The sequence below is a fragment of the Esox lucius genome, chromosome 9 (assembly GCF_011004845.1).
Source record: "Esox lucius isolate fEsoLuc1 chromosome 9, fEsoLuc1.pri, whole genome shotgun sequence".
Classification (NCBI taxonomy): Eukaryota; Metazoa; Chordata; class Actinopteri; order Esociformes; family Esocidae; genus Esox; species Esox lucius.
This window is the reverse complement of record NC_047577.1, coordinates 3,380,042-3,400,599: the sequence shown is the minus strand read 5'-3', so window position 1 is coordinate 3,400,599 and position 20,558 is coordinate 3,380,042. Positions and strand designations below refer to the sequence as shown.

The 20,558-nt window shown below is 43.9% G+C and overlaps 1 protein-coding gene across 3 annotated transcripts in view; it reads left to right on the top strand.

Moving 5' to 3' along the window:
* LOC105005642 (protein ELFN1) overlaps positions 1-20,558 on the top strand; it is a 109,640-nt gene that overhangs the window by 40,350 nt on the left and 48,732 nt on the right. The gene's annotated exons all lie outside the window — the stretch shown is intronic.

The following is a 20,558-nucleotide window of genomic DNA, read 5'->3' as shown; positions in this document are numbered from 1 at the left end:
TCAAAACAGGCCGTCAAGCCTCATATGACGTGGACCTGTCCCCTTTCACGGCCCCTGCAGGGAACCTTCAGGAGGGTGATGAGATGATGTTATCATTCCCCGCTCCGTCGGTGACCGGCTTGTGGACAGCCAGCGGAGTCTGTCAAGTGGGCATAGAAAGACCGTCTGGTTTCAGGGTAAAGGGGTGGCTGTGGGTGGGGGGTGGCACAGGGGGGGACCATGCCTCTTCTCTCAGAGCATGAGAGCATGTAGTACTCCGTACAAGCCTCCCGTAGAGATGGCTACTGCTGATCTACGCCGGAGGATTATTCGCGGGGCTATCGCTACAAACAGATACGTGTCTCACCTTGATTTATCCGTGGGGGATGAGGTGTCTGTAGGGAGGATGAGACGGAGGGAGACGGAGAGATTGGAGAGGGCTGGGACGTTATTGGTTTCACACGTCTCTCCTGTCCTCTTTTCACGTCCTCTCCTCTTCTCTCATCACTCCATCTCGGACGTGAGGGTGAGATGTAAACCACTTCACAGATAGTGCAGTGTGTGTGTACGGGAGGGGGAGAGCACGTAAAACCTCCTCCAGGAGCACTTCAGAGGGATCGTACATTATTAAACACTCACTAGTTCTTAGTAGCTTTACCACAGTCTAATACACACCTTATGTCAGCTGTCACACACACAGACTTACACTCACACACACATACACACAATACACACGCATATAGGCATACACACAGACTTACATTCACACACACAATACACACACATGTATGTCTCTGTTCTGGTGTTGTCAAGGTGTACAGGTTTGTGTCTATATACAGGTGTTGTCAAGGTGTACAGGTTTGTGTCTATATACAGGTGTTGTCAAGGTGTACTGGTTTGTGTCTATATACAGGTGTTGTCAAGGTGTACAGGTTTGTGTCTATATACAGGTGTTGTCAAGGTGTACAGGTTTGTGTCTATATACAGGTGTTGTCAAGGTGTACAGGTTTGTGTCTATATACAGGTGTTGTCAAGGTGTACAGGTTTGTGTCTATATACAGGTGTTGTCAAGGTGTACAGGTTTGTGTCTATATACAGGTGTTGTCAAGGTGTACAGGTTTGTGTCTATATACTGGTGTTGACAAGGTGTACAGGTTTGTGTCTATATACAGGTGTTGTCAAGGTGTACAGGTTTGTGTCTATATACTGGTGTTGTCAAGGTGTACAGGTTTGTGTCTATATTCTGGTGTTGTCAAGGTGTACAGGTTTGTGTCTATATACAGGTGTTGTCAAGGTGTACAGGTTTGTGTCTATATACAGGTGTTGTCAAGGTGTACAGGTTTGTGTCTATATTCTGGTGTTGTCAAGGTGTACAGGTTTGTGTCTATATTCTGGTGTTGTCAAGGTGTACAGGTTTGTGTCTATATACAGGTGTTGTCAAGGTGTACAGGTTGTCTAGTGAAATGTTAAATGATCAGGGATTCTGACATTGCCTTTTATATTAGGCAGTAGGTATCATTTGGCCAATAGGCTACATGTAGTTTTTAGACACCAGACATTTCTGTTGAGCTACATTTTCTGCACATAGCCTATCTTTTACAAGTGGCTATGGGTAATCAATATATTTCCGGGCCAAACAAATAGCATACTACAGGGTAGTTGTCATGCAGTTGTCCCTATCTTCACCCCGCCCATAAGACCAGGTCCGTTTGACAGAGCCAGCCCACGGGCCTGCTGCGAACCAGAATAATTATCAGAGTTGATTGAGTTTTTGTGTGACCATCTGTGATTAATTATAGAAACAGTTCCCACTGGAAAGTTGTAGCCAGTCCATGAACGCTAATTGTTTTAAGTAGCCGGGGAAACGAACAGGGCAATGGTGTGGACCATGTTGGCCCTTTAAGGATGTTTTCATTTTGGACATTGATTACACATTCATCTTTGCCTTCAAATCGCCTCAGTCCCAGAGCTGGACAAGAAAAAGTGTGAGTGTTAATTATGCCTGGTGCTGTTGTTAGTTTCTAGGCAGGGAGTTTCCCCGCTGGGATCCCGGTTTTACATTTGATTAACTCCAAGTGTAGAGTGAAGGATCTCAAGTTTCCGGAAAGATTATGTGTGGTAGAATAGTCAAAGATCCCAAATCTAGTAGAACGTCGAGGGGGAAAGGCTTTGTGCGGTTATCAATCAGTCAATCAATCAAACATATTTTATAAAGCCCTTTTTACATCAGCAGTTGTCACAAAATGCTTTTGCAATAGTAGTTATAGTAATCAAAACAATACAATCATAACCGCCAATACGACAATACGATCAAAACCGGCAATACGACAATGCAATCATAACCGTCAATACGACAATGCAATCATAACCGTCAATACGACAATGCAATCATAACCGTCAGCCGATTTATAGCAATGTCAGGATATTTCAGTGAATTTATTTCCTGAAAAAGAAGGGAAATAAGTACAAACACGCACACACACACACACACGTTCAGTACAACCCATAATGGAACATGTATTTTTCGGTTCCCTATAGGTATGAGTAGCACACTTCCATTGGTTGGTTTCTGTTCTGTATCTGTCCCTCGCGGCTTCCCGTAGTTCAGAACATGACCATGTACTCCATTCCCTGTTTGTCTAGAAACTCTCTGTTAGCCTGAGTATGTGTGTGTTGTTCACTCTCAGTAAGAGACGTTCGATTCTATTCAAACATTACACATAAAGTATATCCAAAATATTTCTAGTGGTCAAATGAACTCGCAGACATGTCAAAAGTATATTCAAACATATTTACATTAAATTATATTAATCTGTGTTTTCGGATTTAACTGTGTTTTATCAAGGGTCCTGTCTGAAAACAGACTTTCATCCAACTACAGATGCTGTATAATAATTTGATCATCCTGATCATCCATTCCTGCACAGCGGGGGGGGCGGGGGGGGGGGCGGGGGGGGCGGGGGGGGCGGGGGGGGGGGGGGGGGGTTGCAAACGTGAAGCGTATTCAAGGTCCAAAAAGGCTTCTAAAGTTTTTTAATTTCCACTTTAAATTGTTCACACTTGATTTGCCCTAATGAGATTCCGCGGCCTGATGAGACGAAAATGGAACTATTTGGCCTGAATGCAAATTGTTACATCTGGCGAAAACCAGACACAGCTCATTACCAGTCTGACACCGCTGTTAGCATGGTGGCGACAGACTCCGGCGACGGAGATGCTTCCTGGCGGCAGAGACCCGCAGGCCGAAGGGACAACAGGAGACGATGAAGGAGAATACAAGCAGATCCTCGATGTGAACCCGGTTCTGAGCACAAATGGCCTTGGACAGGGGGCGAAGATTTACATACAGGAGGTGACCCGGAGCGCACCACCAAAGCCGGGATGGGAACAGGAACGTTCTAGTCCTCGGGGGGCCAAGCCGAAGCCTGGTGTTGAATCCCATTGAGATTCTGTGGAGAAAGCTTGACGATTGCTATTCTCCAAACTCCTGGGGCTTAAAAAAAACTTCAAGGAAAAATGGGAGAAAATCCTAAAATTCAGATATGCGAAGCTAATACAGACATACCCTTTAACACTCAAAGCTGGAATCGCTGCCAAAGGTTCAGGATTATTGACTCCAGGGGCTGAATACTGACATAAGCCACGTATTTCTGTATTTCATTTTCAATAAATGTGCCTTTAAATAATGTTGACACATTGTTTGTAGTTCAGTGACAAAAAGAAAAGCTGAATCTTTTACATTTTAATTTCAGGCTGTAGCACAATGTAGAAAATATATGTATTATTATATCCTTATTTATTCATTATTCTGTTAGAAGGGTGTTGTACTCTGCATGCTTGATCAAACACGTATACTGAAAGACTTGTTTCTCTCTCTGTCTCCAACTTATAAGGCCAGTATCTTGTGTTCAGGGGCAGTGATGAATGGAATGTGGGCTGAGCAGGGCCTTGGCTCCTTTTAGCAGTAAGAGAAACAGGCCTCTGCCTGTAACCATAAAACCACCATAAGAAACTGTTCTCTAGGAGGAAGCTCTTGAACAACAGGGGTTATTATTACTTACATCCTACAGGTGAACAGAGCTCTTTTCCTTATTGGTAGGTGGTGGCAGGCCAGCAAGTTGAAAACCTTCTGAAGGCACTGTGGATTATACAGTTTGAATCCTGAATGATTATTGGTCGTTTTTATTGCTATACCTTTATTTCAACAAGGTACACAGTTTGAGACCACAGTCTGTTTTACAGCTGGGCCCTGCATATACGTTTACACATACAGTTTAGGTTCAATGATTTAGAAATGACATAAAACAGACAAAACAGATGATCACAGGTAACATTAAACAAGTAAACGAACAAATGTTAAACAAAAAAAAGAAATATATTTTAAAAATACTGCATCAGATTGTTACAATTTACACAGATGTGTATAACAATCAACTCATATACTGACGTTCTCAAAGACAAATATAAGGATATTATATTAAATTACATAGTTAATGAGCTAAAATAAATGTATCCGTGGTGAGATATAAACCCCTTCATCTCTCTCCATTTCTGCCTCTCCATCCCTTTCTGTTTGCTTCATCCCTGGTTCCGTTCCACACACATACACACACACACACACACACACACACTCTCACACACACACACACACACACACTCACTCAGTCAATGTCTTCTCGTGTGGCATCATACTTCTTTGATGTTTTCAGATCAGTGACTCTGCTTTATCTTTGAGGCGAGCCCGGCGTCCTAAATGACACCCTATTCCCTGGTTAGTGCCCTAGGGCCAGTGGGGTTCTGGTGAACACTTTGGCACCATGCTCAGGGTTTATGTATCTGGGTTTATATACCTTACTGGTAGTAACTAACTTCTATCTCACTTGTCTATCTGTCAACTGGCGTATGTAAGGTTTACGGTTATAGAAAACAACAGAAAACGACCGCTCTTCACTCACACTGACAATCCGATGGACTCCGGGTTTTACCGTCGTCCGCAAGCCCACTCCACAAAGCATGCTCACCGTTGTCCCCCCCTCCTGGCCAGATTTCAGGCCGACGTCCTTGGGAATTTCCGACGGACGTCTCAATTCGACGGGTGACTGGCGAGAGCCGGCTGTCTGTAGAACTGCACGACTGTCAGAGCGAGACTAGAAGACCGTAAGTTGGCATCAAACGACTCCCTCGGAGCGTTAGCACTACACAGTGGTACATGATCTCTGTTTCCTATCATTAGGTTCCAGCCCACAGTAGGTTTAAAGGGTCTGCGTTTCCTATCATTAAACCGCATTAGAGAAGAACAGCACAAAGACATCAGACATGAGACAGAGAAATGGAGAGGATGAGGAAGCTCTTAACAACACACCCCCAAACGCAGCTCTCAATTATATCACTCCATACTTTCGCCTCCCCCCCACCCGTGTTTTTGTCTCTTCTCTCCCCTTTTATCTCTGTGACCCTCCCCCATCTCCCTCCCTTCCTTTTCTTACTTTCCGTATCTCTCTTTATCCTACCGTACTCCTCTCTTCATCTCACCATTCCCCACTTTGCTCTGTCCATCTCTGTCCCCCTCCTCCTCCTCTTTCTTACCCTCCCTCCTCTATTTCCTCATCCCCCTCTTTATTTTGTCTGTGTAACAAACCTCTCTCTTCTTTCCCAATAATGATCCATCCACTTGTCTCCGGGGCCATTAGGGAAATGGAGGGATGAAGGGATGGATGAAAAAGGGATGTGAAAAAAGAATGAGGTTAGTGGAGAGCTTTAATCGTCTTCCTCTGAAACACAAAGACCCCTCTCTCGGTTTAAGAGCTGGGAAATAGGAGTGCACGACGATGAGCGTGTATACCAAGATGGCCTCATTGGAGGGACGGAGATAGAAACGAGACAGAGAGGAGAGAGATACAGAAGAGGGAGAGGAGAGAGGGCAGAGAGAGACCGATGGGGGAGAGAGAGAGAGAGACCGAAGGGGGAGAGAGAGAGAGAGAGTGAGAGAGAGACCGAAGGGGGAGAGAGAGAGAGAGAGAGAGAGAGGACAGAGAGAGACCGAAGGGGGAGAGAGAGAGAGGACAGAGAGAGACCGAAGGGGGAGAGAGAGAGAGAGAGAGAGAGAGAGAGAGACCGAAGGGGGAGAGAGAGAGAGAGAGAGAGAGAGAGACCGAAGGGGGAGAGAGAGAGCAAAGGCATGGAAGTGAGTTTGATATTGGGGGGGGGGGGGCATTTTATATTTTTTGCAAATTATTTTTTGGGGGGACCAACTTACTTCCTTCTGATATTGGGGTGAAAATGTCCCCCTGTGCCCCCGCTCCCCCTGCACGTGCGCCCTTGAGAAAGGCGAGGGGGAGATGGGGAGGGCGGTTTGAGTGCTGATGAGTGGATTTAAGAGAACATTTTACACTACAACTAATGGTAGTAGGAGTTCTGTGCAGGTATAGTGTGTCTATAATGTGTGTGTGTGTGTGGGTGTGTGGGTGTGTGGGTGTGTGTGCAGTAGTGTGTGTGGGGGTGTATTTTAATTTTATTACAAAGGACTTTTTTATTGTCAGGCAACAAGTGATTGGATAGTGCACCCACAAACACCCACACACCCACACACACACAAACACACCCATACATCACCAACCCCACAAACACACACCCACACATAAACACACGCCCATACACACACACGCCCACACGCCCATACACACACACGCCCACACGCCCACACACCCACACACACCCACAAACACCCACACACCCATACATCACCAACCCCACAAACACACACCCATACATAAACACACGCCCATACACACACACACGCCCACACGCCCACACACCCACACACACCCACAAACACCCACACACCCATACATCACCAACCCCACAAACACACACCCATAAACACGCACCCATACATAAACACACGCCCACACACACACACCCACAAACACACACCCATGCACATACACCCACAAACACACACCCATGCACACACACCCACAAACACCCACACACCCACACACACAAACACACCCATACATCACCAACCCCACAAACACACACCCATAAACACGCCCACACACACACCCATACATCACCACCCCCCACAAACACACACAAACGCAAGTCCACGCACACACACACAAACACACACCCACACACACGCCCACACACACACACACACAGCACCCCTCTTACTGAAAAGTGCAGACAAAGCAAGATTGTTAATTTATGCTCCAATGTTGTTCAATTAAAACAGACGTATAGCTATTTCCCTTGATCTTAGCATGTGCTCCCGATAACACACACACACATGCTTATGAATCATTCACGTGCGCATGTGTGTGTGTGTGTGTGTGTGTGTGTGCATGCGTGTGCACTTCAACGTGATGCCATGGTCTTGTCGTTATTTGATGTTTGTCAAAGGGGGGGTCACGCACGTGGGCGGAGTCAAAGCAGGTGTCTTCGTGAGGCGAAGGAGGTGAATGTCTGCGAGGGCAGTGAGGCAAGGGAGGACACTTAGCATAGCCAAGATCTCACACACGAAAATACAGTCACTCTCATCAATCCCCACGGGGACCATTTGTCAGGCAATAATGTTACGGTTGTTCCTCCTGAATGGTGAATTAAGGTTAGTTATTCGTTGTAAATGGTTAGGGTTTTGTATTACGAATACATTTAGTTATATATCTAAATATGTATATATTAATTGGTTATAAGGCGGGGGCCCTAAGTGGGTGGGGGTGTTGCTGTCCCTGTCGAAAGTCCTCCTGGTTGGCTGCCACTCTGTTAACCCCCGACCCCCCCCCCATGGTCCTTGTCCATCTGTACATGCTTCTGATTCCCCCCACGGAATCCTTCCCCCGCGTTTCCATGGCAATCTCCATTGTTTTAGCTCCATTGACACTGACCTGCGTCCGCCTGTGCGCCCCGGGGCAACGGTGCTCCGGTAACGACTGACACAGCGGCCCTGTCAGGTCCTGTGTGCGGTGACGTCACTATGGATCACCGGAGCTGGTTAGAACAACCGTGGGCACCACGGGCTGCTCAGACGCCGCGCCAGTGCGAGTCGTGGTCATCGGGGCAGGAAACGAGCACAGGACCCCGGACCCTGTGCTGTGGCGGCCGGACTCTTGTTTTCGGCCTGTGTTTGCCTCATAGCCGCGTGTCGGTGTCACGGTGGGAGGCCTTACCATTGCACCGTCACCGCGTCTTTGCACACAGCTTGACTGCAGGAAACCTTTTTCGCCAAAAGAAAGTGTGAATAATACCATTTGAATGTATTTGAATTACTGGGTTTTTTTTGCTTCATTTTCCTTTCAATCTTTTTTTATTTTTTTTAACACATTACCAGTTCCACGACTCAGTATACAGCTGCAGCCCGGTGCTGATTAATTAATTTATTGACTTGTGAAGATGCAGATGTAATTGGGTTTCTTCATCATGTTGTGTAACCATTGAGGTCAGACCTGGGAACAGTCTAATTACCAGAGACATTAGCACAGGCAAACAGGGTGTTCCACACAATCCAAATATTGAGAAAAATAATCCGGGAAAATCTAATTAACCCATTTTTTTAAAATATCGTAAAATAAGATGAATAAAGTAATAAATTACGTGAGAGCATTAAATTTAATTAGCGAAAAAGTGTAAGTGGGAAAACGTGAAAGGAATGAAAAAAAACTTTAAAATGTATATATAAATATTCATAATATCAAAATATAATGAAGAATATTATAGGAACACATTGAATGAATAAACAATAATGTTCTGGGCGATTGCTAACGAGGGGGCTTATTGTTCAGGATTATGTGTGGTGTGAGTGTGTGTCTGCGTTTGTGACCACCACACTCTAAAGAGCAAGTCTAGTTTAGTTTCTGTCTGACTCAGCGCATATATAGTGGTCTATTCTTACAGCAAACACACCTTGCAGCGAGTGGTTTGGTCTGGGAACGTGAGTTCCATGCTGAAACACCTTACAGGCGTCAGCATGAGGTGTAGCCAAAATCCAAGATGGAAACACCTCTTGGTTTAATGACCTTTCACGCCCCTTCTCTCCTGGCAAGTGGAGCCTCAAATCCTAAGACTCTCTCGTTTCGTTCACCGGAGTCAGGCCTCCGTGCTGGCAAACCATCAATTCTAAACTAGGGGTGTCGCAATATACCAGTATAAATAACTGTGATATTATAAAATGAAATCTTGACATCATGTTAATAATACACATGATAATATCGTATTCATTAGGCGAAACGGAAGTTGTGTTTTCCAAAAATCCCTCTTGGTTTTTCGATACTTTATTCATGTCACTTATCGACAAATGATGTGTGTGCTTAACCAAGGAGACTGGACCTAAGCACTGGCATTGAAATCAACTTGTTAATCCCACTAGAACCCCTGGGAGAGATCCACAAAGACGTTTCTGTAGCCTATTCACAATGGAAAAAATATGTTGTATTTTTCCTAAAACTCTCGGTTTTCCATCAATCAATCAAATTTATTTATAAAGCCCTTTTTACCAAAAAAAAAGGGCTTTTACAAAACACCCGGCCTTGAACCCCAAGGAGCAAACAACAGTAGTGTTGAATTTCAGTGGCTAGGAAAAACTCCCTAATTTTAGGAAGAAACTCCCGAAATTTAGGAAGAAACCTAGAGAGGACCCAGACTCAGAGGGGTGACCAGTCCTCTTCTGGCTGTGCTGGGTGAACATATTAAGAGTACAAATTGTAATAATTAATAAATGTGGGAGTCCAGAGTCTATTTATAAACTTAGTCCAGGTCGGAAGCATGGACTAAGTTTTGCCTTTATCTGCAACACAACCAGGAGGATTTTGTACAGGGACAGCAATGGGTCTTTCAAGGCAGGTACTCCTCAGGTGTGGGCCAGGACCTCATGTCCTCCTAAGTTTAAAACGGCAGGAGACAGGGAACATTTTGAAAATGCATTCCTTATATCTACATGGATTTATAGGAGAAGGAGAACTGACCCTACTCCCCCAGCACAATAATATAGTAGCGTAAGACCTTCCATAGCTTTTTTATGGACAAACGATGCATGTGCTTAAACTACGAGTCTGGACCTATAGACTAGCATTTGAATTAATTCCTTTTCGTAGCCTATTCACTGGGCAAAAAGGTTTTGTATTTTTCCTCTTGGTGTTTGGCCGTTGGTTGATCTTTTGTTTATCTTTTCATCTGGTTGCCTTTTCACTATCCATTAAGTGTAATTGTTCTTTTGTATGCTTTTATTTTTTTATTTTTGTAGTTATGGTTACCGTCTCTCTCCACCTCCATACACTTGGATTTTGAGTGTAATTAATATGCCAAAAAAATAAAAAATAAAAAACATTAAACAAAGTTGATGATGAATTTGACTGATAGCATTTTTTCCCACATTTTCCATAGATACTGCGATAATAGTAATGAATTATTTTGGCCACGATAATCATGTAGAGAAAATCTGATGTTGTGACAGCCCTAAAATAGACGTGTTCGCATTTTCATTTAGCCTAATGGCGTCAAATGGAACGGGGACTCATACAATTGTGCTTCAATCAAGGTGCATTTGCAGTGTCTTTTAAATGCATATTTTCAGGTCGTTTTAGGGTTTAATGGGTAGGAAATTGGTGAAAGGTAGCTAAGAAGGTTTTTTCTGAAAGAGTCCTGGGTCGGATTCGAACCCACACTCCAGCAGTACACGTGCCCCAGAGGACTGCTGCCCTGGACCTCTGTGGGCCACACATTTCTGACTCCCAGGCACACAAATAAACAGTACTGCTCTTGATACATTTCAGATGAGGTCTAGTTGGGACCACATCCAAATTAGATTGTGATCTGCCTTTGCTTGACTGCTGTGAAAGTGATGAGGACACCTTGTCTGAACTGCACTAGCTCCAAGAAATGATCCGTTCTCCGGTGGGTTGAGCAGGAGCTCTGTGTATGTTTTGATTCTACTGTCTTATCATAACATTCAATAATCGGCGTCCAATTATCACCTTTAAACGCGTATTTTCTCGCTGCCTGCAGCTAGATCTCATTTCTCTGTGAAACAACCATTGGTCCGAACAGTGGACTGCCTCCTGACACACACTACTGTAGGATTCAGTCTCTTCCTCTCTCCCCCGCTGTGTCTGTGTTTCTCCCAGCTCCATTCCCACTTACCTCTCTCTCTATTTCCAGTCTACAATTTTGTTATTTGATTAAAACAATTCTGCAATTTGAGCCATGCGCTCTACAAAAAGAGACCTCTTATTTAATAATGGTGCCCAAATGAGTTATCAACCACTTAGGAAAGACAGAGAGAGAAACAGAGGGAAAGACAGGATGAGGGAGAGGGGGAGATAACAGATAGAGAGAGGGAGACAGATAAAGGGGGAGAGAGAGAGGGAGAAAGAGAGGAGAGACATAGAGATAGAGAGAGTTAGAGTTTCTTTATTTGGTCATACAGTTTTTTCCAATTGCTAAAACACAATTTTGCAAACTTGGCTGGTTTTATCAAAATACTTAACACAATTCACAAAACCACACACCCAAACTGCAAAATACCTCATCTATCCTGCAAAATGAAGCACTGCAACCAAAATTACATATAGCGTTATCAAAATCAAACTTTTGCACGAAATGGCACACACTTCATTCATATTACCAGATTTTTGTCTAACTAACTACACGCTGTTGGGCATAATGAAAAGCATTCTCATCATTAGCATGCTTTGCCATAATAATAAAACAGTTCAAATTGTAGAAAATTCTTCAGATTGATCACATGCACAGAAATATTTGCAGATACACATACATGCTGTTGAATTTTTTTTTTTCATTTTTCATATGCTCAGCAGATATATTTACATTGGACTGAACAAAAATATGCTCACAAAAAACAGTAAACTGAAAAAGAAAATTGGAGAACAAATTTGCTGAAAAAATCTATTGAAAAAAAAGAGCTCAGAAAAAGAATTAGGCAGCATCTTGCCGTGCAGCTGGCTCTGGCCACAACGCCTTGTCCACATCACTGGCAATATCTTCCCTTGCCAGACATCGAGGGAAGAAGCGCCTTGAGTGCCTCATCCATCCCTGAATAACACCCACATCAATCTCATCACATGCCTTTTCCATAGCCTTCACAGGAGGCATGCGCACAAAGGGCTGCCGGTCATATACCTTCCACCGCCATGCCGAAAAGAACTCTTCTATGGGGTTCAGAAATGGTGAGTATGGTGGGAGGTATTACACGAGAAATGGTGGGTGGTCAGCAAACCAGTTTTGGACTGGGGCTGCACAATGAAAGCTAACATTGTCCCATACTACAACGTACCGGTTTCTTTGATGGTCTGCATCATTCATACACTCTGGTGGTATGAGAATGTTGTGGAGTCTGTCCAGAAATGTGGGAATATGGGCTGTGTTGTATGGTGAATATGGGCTGTGTTGTATGGTGAATATGGGCTGTGTTGTATGGTGAATATGGGCTGTGTTGTATGGTGAATATGGGCTGTGTTGTATGGTGAATATGGGCTGTGTTGTATGGTGAATATGGGCTGTGTTGTATGGTGAATATGGGCTGTGTTGTATGGTGAATACAATTACGTTCCTCCCCCTTCTTCTGGTCTTTGGTAGGTTGAACCCTATAAAGATGAACTCATGTGGGATTACATGAGCATCCATTTCCAGTACTCCCTGAAAACAATGAACAAAAGTCAGTCAATATGGTGATTTATCCAGTACACTGGGAAACAGTGCTATGTGTAGTGTACTGCAGTCAATATGGTGATTTATCCAGTACACTGGGAAACAGTGCTATGTGTAGTGTACTGCAGTCAATATGGTGATTTATCCAGTACACTGGGAAACAGTGCTATGTGTAGTGTACTGCAGTCAATATTGTACTTACATCCACATCTGCTCGTCTGACCCCTTTGTTTCTTTGAGAGTTTCTCTCAAACGGCACCTTACCATTCTGATTTGGTTTCGCTTGAGAATGCGAGCCAATGTGGACAGACTGACTCGTTGAATGTTGTTTAATATGGTGTTGTCTTGGATGATGTGGCTTTGAATTTCTCGTCATCTGATTTCATTATTTTCCAAAATCAAGTTTACAATGGCAGCTTCCTGTACCCCGGTGAACATTTGGCCCCTCCTCCACCATGGTTGTGTCTCTCAGTCCTTTAGAAAAACATTTCCCCCAAAGTAGAGTACATTGTACAGGAAACTTGTACAGTTAGTGTATGACATCAGCCATTCCTGAAGTAAACAGGTGTCACCCAACTGATACACTATGACATGGGGTTTACTACATAGTGTGAAAGGCATGTTGGTTACATACCTGTACTCCAGTCTAAATGTCCGGATGACACAGGCGACAGTAAAACGGCTGCATTCTCTGTCCAGCCTCTGGCATTGTCCGCCCATGGTTGATGACATGATCAACTACGGTTGCCCTGATTTCATTTGAAAGTTGTTGTCTTCTTTGGCCATGAACTCCTCTGCCAGCTCTACCCCTACCTCTCACTCTTCATCCCCCTCTCATTCTCCCTCTTCCTCTCCCTCTCCCTCTTCCTCTTCCTCTCTCTGCAACGTCTTCCATTGTTGTTGTAAAATCAAAAGGTGCTCACCTGTGCTCTTTTCATAGTGCTTACTTCCTGACTGAAGTGGTAACAATTAACCATTGAGGTGTTTGGCCAGGTGGCACATGTACTGACCAATTGGATCATGTAGTGTAATTTTGAATGGCAGTGTTTTGAAATGTGACTTTGTGTCAGATTGTTGTGTCTTAGTCAGAGAACCGTGTTCAGTGCATTTAAAAAGTGCCATTTTTAATTGCAAAATGTGTGTAAAGCAGAACATGTGTTTAGACTTTTGGAGACTTGAGGTTTTGCTCTCTGTGTGTCAGTTTAAATAAGTGTGCTGTGCATTTCCTTTTAATGTTTTAGCAATTGGAATATAATGTAATATTCAAACTAAAAAGAACATGTTTAATTTTCATTGAAAAGCACAACACCAAATCATCCTCCACAGAATCTGAACCCAATAACCCCTGAATAACCCCTGAATGCCCAATGTGCTCATGAACAGCCCCAGGTTCCTAACCAGTTTGTAATAGGCACACTCAACCCTAGCCTCCAGCATCCCCTCAAACATGGCCAGCTCGTCCACTGACCCCAGTGATCAGGTCAAACAGCCTTACCAGTCTGGGACACTGTGATAGATGTGATGGATCTGAGAGATGTGATAGATGTGAGAGATGGGATGGATGTGAGAGATGTGATGGATGTGATGGATCTGAGAGATGTGATTGATGTGATGGATGGGATAGATGTGATAGATTTGATAGATGTGTGAGATGTGATAGATGTGATAGATGTGATAGATGTGACAGATGTGATAGATGTGTGAGATGTGAGAGATGGGATGGATGTGAGAGATGTGATGGATGTGATGGATCTGAGAGATGTGATTGATGTGATGGATGGGATAGATGTGATATATGTGATAGATTTGATAGATGTGTGAGATGTGATAGATGTGATAGATGTGTGAGATGTGATAGATGTGTGAGATGTGATAGATGTGATAGATGTGATAGATGTGATAGATGTGATAGATGTGACAGATGTGATAGATGTGTGAGATGTGATCAACACACAAACACAATTAGAAGGATTAATGCAGGTTGGAGTGAAACCTGGAACCAACACTGGTACAATGGTACATCTGTCGTTCCAGTAGCAAATAACACACACACACAGACTCACACACACACAGAATCCCACACACACAGGCCGCAGGCGTCTTTACTGTTTCACTAATCATGCTGCCAATGTGTGTAGAGTGTGTGTGGTGTGGGTAGTGTGTGTAATGTATGTGTGGTGTGGTGTGTGCATTATGTGTGTATTGTATGTGTGGTGTGTGTGTGGGTAGTGTATGTGTGTGTGGTGTGGGTGTGTGGTGTCTTTGTAGTGTGTGTGGTGTGTGTGTAGTGTATGTGGTGTGTGTGTGTGTGTAGTGTATTTACGTGTATATGTAGTGTATGTGTGGTGTGTGTGTAGTGTATGTGGTGTGTGTGTGTGTGTAGTGTATTTACGTGTATATGTAGTGTATGTGTGGTGTGTGTGTAGTGTATGTGGTGTGTGTGTGTGTGGTGTGTGTGTAGTGTATGTGGTGTGTGTGTGTGTAGTGTATTTTATGTGTATATGTAGTGTATGTGTGGTGTATGTGTGTGTGGTGTAACTGTGGTGTGTGTGTAGTGTACGTATGTGTGGTGTGTGTGTAGTGTATGTGGTGTGTGTGTGTGTGTGTAGTATATTTGCGTGTATATGTAGTGTATGTGTGGTGTGTGTGTAGTGTATGTGTGTGGGTGTGTGGTGTGTGTGGTGTGTATGTGTGTGTGGTGTGTGTGTAGTGTATTTTATGTGTATATGTAGTGTATGTGTGGTGGGTGTGTAGTGTATGTGTGTGTGGTGTGTGTGTAGTGTAAGTGTGGTGTGTGTGTATTGTAAGTGTGGTGTGTGTGTAGTGTATGTGTGTGTGGTGTGGGTGTGTGGTGTGTGTGTAGTGTAAGTGTGGTGTGTGTGTAGTGTATGTGTGGGTGGTGTGTGTGTGTAGTGTATGTGTGTGTGGTGTGGGTGTGTGGTGTGTGTGTAGTGTATGTGTGTGTGGTGTGGGTGTGTGGTGTGTGTGTAGTGTAAGTGTGGTGTGTGTGTAGTGTATGTGTGTGTGGTGTGGGTGTGTGGTGTGTGTGTAGTGTATGTGTGTGTGGTGTGGGTGTGTGGTGTGTGTGTAGTGTATGTGTGGTGTGTGTGAGTGTGTGTCTGCATCTATCTAGCCTTCAGCACCCTGGGTGTTATCTGTATTTACATTTCTCTTTGGAGACAGAAATCAAATCAGACCGAGTCATCTGAAACAACCAGTGTACGAGTATCTGATAAACAATAAAACTCATTAGTAGTTCTATACATTTAGAAAATACATCCTTATATCTACAAGGATTTATAGTGGAGAATGAGAACTGACCCTACTCCCCCAGCACAATAATATAGCAGCGTAAGACCTTGGGGCTGAGACAGGGGGGTCCGGCAACACTGTGGCCCTATCTGAGGAAGGCCTCGGACAGGGCCCAACAGGCAGGAAATCAATCCACCCACATTGCCAAGCATCAACCAAAGGGACACCCACCAACCACAAGCATTGCTAGCAGAGTGCAGCCCAATTGCACAAGTGTGCAACAGAGGGACGACAACAAGGGCATCCCAGTGGCGATGAGAGCCCACCTGGCAAGACAGCAAGGGTGGACAGTATGAAGCCTTTCTGGTCACCTTCACACCCCTCGGCCAGGCTACACCTAATCATAGACCATGCTGTAGAGATGAGACTTTAGTAGACACTTCAAAGTTTGCACTGAGTTTGCATTTTTAACCTTAATTGGCAGAACATTCCACAGTAGTGGAGCTCTATGAAAGAAGGCCCTGCCTCCAGCTGTTTAGAAATTCTAGGTATAATTAAAAGGCCTGCGTCTTGCGATCGTAGGTTACGTGTCGGTATGTATGGCTGGATCATTTCAGCAAGGTAAGTAGGAGCAAGTCCATGTATTGATTTATAGGTTAACAATAAAACCTTAAAATCAGCCCTAACCCTAACAGGCAGCCAGTGTAAGGACGCTAGTACAGGAGTAATGTGTTCCAATTTTTTTGTTCTAGTTAGGATTCTAGCAGCTGTGTGCAGCACTAATTAAAGTTAATTTTTTGATTTGTCAGGGTAACCAGAAAGAAGAGCATTGCAGTAATCTAGTCTAGAAGTAACAAAAGCATGGATTCGTTTTTCTGCATCAGTTCTTGTTATAAAGTTTTCAAAGATGAAAATAAACTACTCTTGAGACATATTTTATATGTTCATCAATGGAAATATCAGGGTCAAGGGTAACACCGAGGTTTCTTACAGTTTTTTGGGATACAACCATGCAGCCGTCGAGGTTCACAGAGATTCGCCAACAAAGCTCTTTGTTTCTTGGGTCCTAAAACGAGCATGTCTTTCTTGGGTTTAAAAGCAAGAAGTCTGCCATCCACTTCCTAATATCTGAAATGCAGGCTTCCAAAGTAGCTAATTTTGGGGCTTCTCCATTCTTCATTAAAATATATAACTGTGTGTCATCAGCATAACAGTGAAAGTTTACATTGTGATTTCGGATTACATCGCCCAGAGGGAGCATATATAGTGAGAACAATAATGGGCCCAGAACCGAGCCTTGAGGAACACCAAAACATACCTTTGATATGTCAGAGGATATACCATCCACACATACGAACTGATATCTTTCAGATAAATAGGATTTAAACCAGGCTAGAACATGTCCATGTAGCCCAATATGGGTTTCCAGTCTCTCTAAGAGAAGGGAGTGATCAATAGTGTCAAAAGCAGCACTAAGATCAAGAAGCAACAGGACGGATGTGGAACCTTTGTCTGAGGCTATTAGAAGGTCATTTGTTACCTTCACGAGTGCAGTCTCAGGAATATGGTGGGGTGTCATTTCATAAATGTTATTTGTCTTCAGGCAGTTGTTGGGAAACACATTTTTCTAAGATTTTTGAGAGGAACGGGAGGTTCGATATTGGCCTGTAATTGTTTAATATGTCGGGATTCAGATTAGATTTTTTTATAAGAGGCTTCATTTCTGCAATTTTTGGTGAGTTTGGTACACATCCGGAGGAAAGGGAGCAATTTATTATGTTCAACATTAGCAGACCTAGCACAGGAAATAACTCCTTAAGTAATTTGGTTGGAATCGGGTCTAGCTGACAATTTGTTTCTGATGTTCCTAAAGATCTGCACTTTTCTCTCGTGTTTTCTCCCTATTTCTTCTCTTCCTTGTCTATCCTCGTCACTGTCTTTATCCTACTCCCCCTCTATTCCTCCTCACTCCCCCTTTCTCTCTCTCCTCGTCCCCCCTCTCCTCTATGACTGGGTTGTGACTGCAAGGGGTTAACCCTTCACAGGCTTCCACCAGACCTCTACATCGTGGCAAACTGTCTATGTGCCTGGACAACCTGTGGGAAACACATCCGTGTGTGTAGCCATATCTGAAGATGGGGTGGTAGGACATGAGGCCCTTTTTGGGTCTTACAATGCTGTGGTTGAACACCACATTGAGTTCCTCATTGATGTTATGTGTGATGATGTTAGATTCCACCATTCAGAGGTGATTCAGGAATGGTTCTGAGACTATCTCTGATTCCTGACCCCAGACATGCCCCATAATCTCCTTTTCATTATGGAGGTGGAAGGTCTATGACCGCCATGTCATGTCTTATCCATGAGCTGTAGGGGGGTGACATCACTGCTCACCAATGTCAGGGTTGGATTTACCAAGACAAATGATCCTTCCCACAGTGAAAGAAAAATTACGATATTCATTGTAACGTGGACAAGATCTCTTAATCAAAGGCTGAAAACATAATTAATGCAAAGAAGAATAGTGTGTGCTAAATATTTATTTCATAATATTTCTTTCAGTTGTTTCTGTACTTCTGTTAAATTTTATAAGACAAATAAAATGTTGCAATAAAAGTAAATTATTTATTCAGTCACTGAAGAAGATGTCTTCATTGATCACACTTTTGATTTTGGGATTGAAATAATGTAAATCTTTTCTAGTCAGTAATGATGAGTAATGTATAGTTAGAGTTTTGCCTAGTGTGAAAACAGTGAAATAAACTGTAACAAATTACCACTTCAAAGAGTCATTTTGAAACATGTGTCTTATATTGTTTGTACTTGGACTAATTGATTGTAACAACGACTAAACTGAGAGAATTACTCTACGCTATGTTTTGATGACTTAAACAATGTACTCATTATACTTTACCAAGTACTTAGTAAATGGTCTTGTGGTGAAAGATGTTTACAAAAAAATGAAAGCAAACTCAGTTGTTCTGAATGCAAGATTCAATGTGTTACAAGTCGGATCAGTTTCAGGTTTTGTACTGAGAGTTTTGAAAAACCACCACATTCTATTGATAAGAGAAACGAAAGCGACTTAAAAAGATTTAGTAAATCCCCCCCAGGGCCCAGAACCCTGGCAATGTCCCTGTCCCCAGTGACTCTCTCCAGAGCACCGATCGAGGATTGGGAAGAAGCCCTGGGCGGGAGACTGCCAGCTTCTTTGATTCATCCCATTTTCCCAGTGTTATGGGCTCCGCGACCAAAGGAGGACTTTGTCCAGCTCCTGCGGGGGAACCGACTTCAGGCAGGCGGAGGTCAGCGATTGTCAGGGTCGCGCCTATGAGGCGGAGGTGGGTGTGGGATGGGGGGGGGGGGGGGGGGGGGGGGGGGGAGGCGGAGGTGGGCGTGGGATGGGGGGGGGGGGGGGGGGGGGGGCCGGGGGGTGGGGAGCGGCCCCGGGCCACGAGACAGAATCCCTGCTGGACTGCAGCATCCGTAAAGCTGACTGACGAACATCCTGCGAATTTGGGGTTAGGGTTAGGTGTTGCGAGTTAAGGTTAGGGCTAGGTTTAACTTTAGGGTCAAAATTGAATTTTTGGGGGTTTCCAGGGGGCCTTGAACAATTCAAGGAACAAAACAAGGAAGAATCATGTGAAGTGTGGACCTTTTAGAATCATGATTGAGCTGAAAAGTAAGACAATATGTTAGAATTAGTCTTAGATTTACGGTTTGTGTGTGTGTGTGTGTGTCAGTAAGGGCGTGTGTGTGTGCATGTGCGTGTTGTGTGTGTGTGCTTGTGACTACATCGTCATGACTACATCTATGTAGTGAACTATGGGTTGTTCAGAACACCGTCGGTTGTTGTCAGGGCTACCCACGGTGACCACTGGGGTGTCCGGCTGGCCAGGAGTCCGGTCACTGGATGTCATCATCACTGGGCACTGACCACATGGGCATGGAGGCGTTGGTGAGCGCCGGCACGGTTCGCTTTGCGTCAGTGGGCGGGCGGTTAAGACTCCAAGGATCATGACAGTTTATATGTTTTATCACTTTTCCCGAAGCATGGTAACTTAACCAGTGGGACTAAATACCTACACTAACCCTTAACATAACCAGTTTGAGTTTATACCTAACCCTAACCATATTATAATCCTCCAGTTATCTCCCGTATAAAAAATGTCTGACTCTGAACTAAATGTTTTAAAACTTGTTTTAATTTACTGAGCAGAGAAAGACAGAGAAAGGAAAGGAGACAGATTGTGTGTTTAACACAGATAGGATGCAAAGCTTCGGCATTAAAACTACGTTTAGGAGGCATTACAGTCATTAAAGAGGCACGTTTCTCTTACACACACACACACACACACACACACACACACACTTGCACCTCTGAGATTTGTTCCAGGAATCACTGCCAACTCTGTGAGCGTGTGTGTGCATGCTTGTGTTTGCGTGCATGTGTGTGTGTGTGTGTGTGTGCTGTGCGTGGTGCATTGAAAAATTGCGGAGCATACTCGCAGTTTAGGCTCCTAACACAGATGCCGAGGCTTCCGTGAAATATCGTCGTAGATAAATAATTTTTTCCTGAAACTTTCATTAAAGGCATTTATAGTAAAAAGAACAAATATCCTAGGAAATGAAACAGGGCACTTTAATCTAGAGAGTAGCATGGC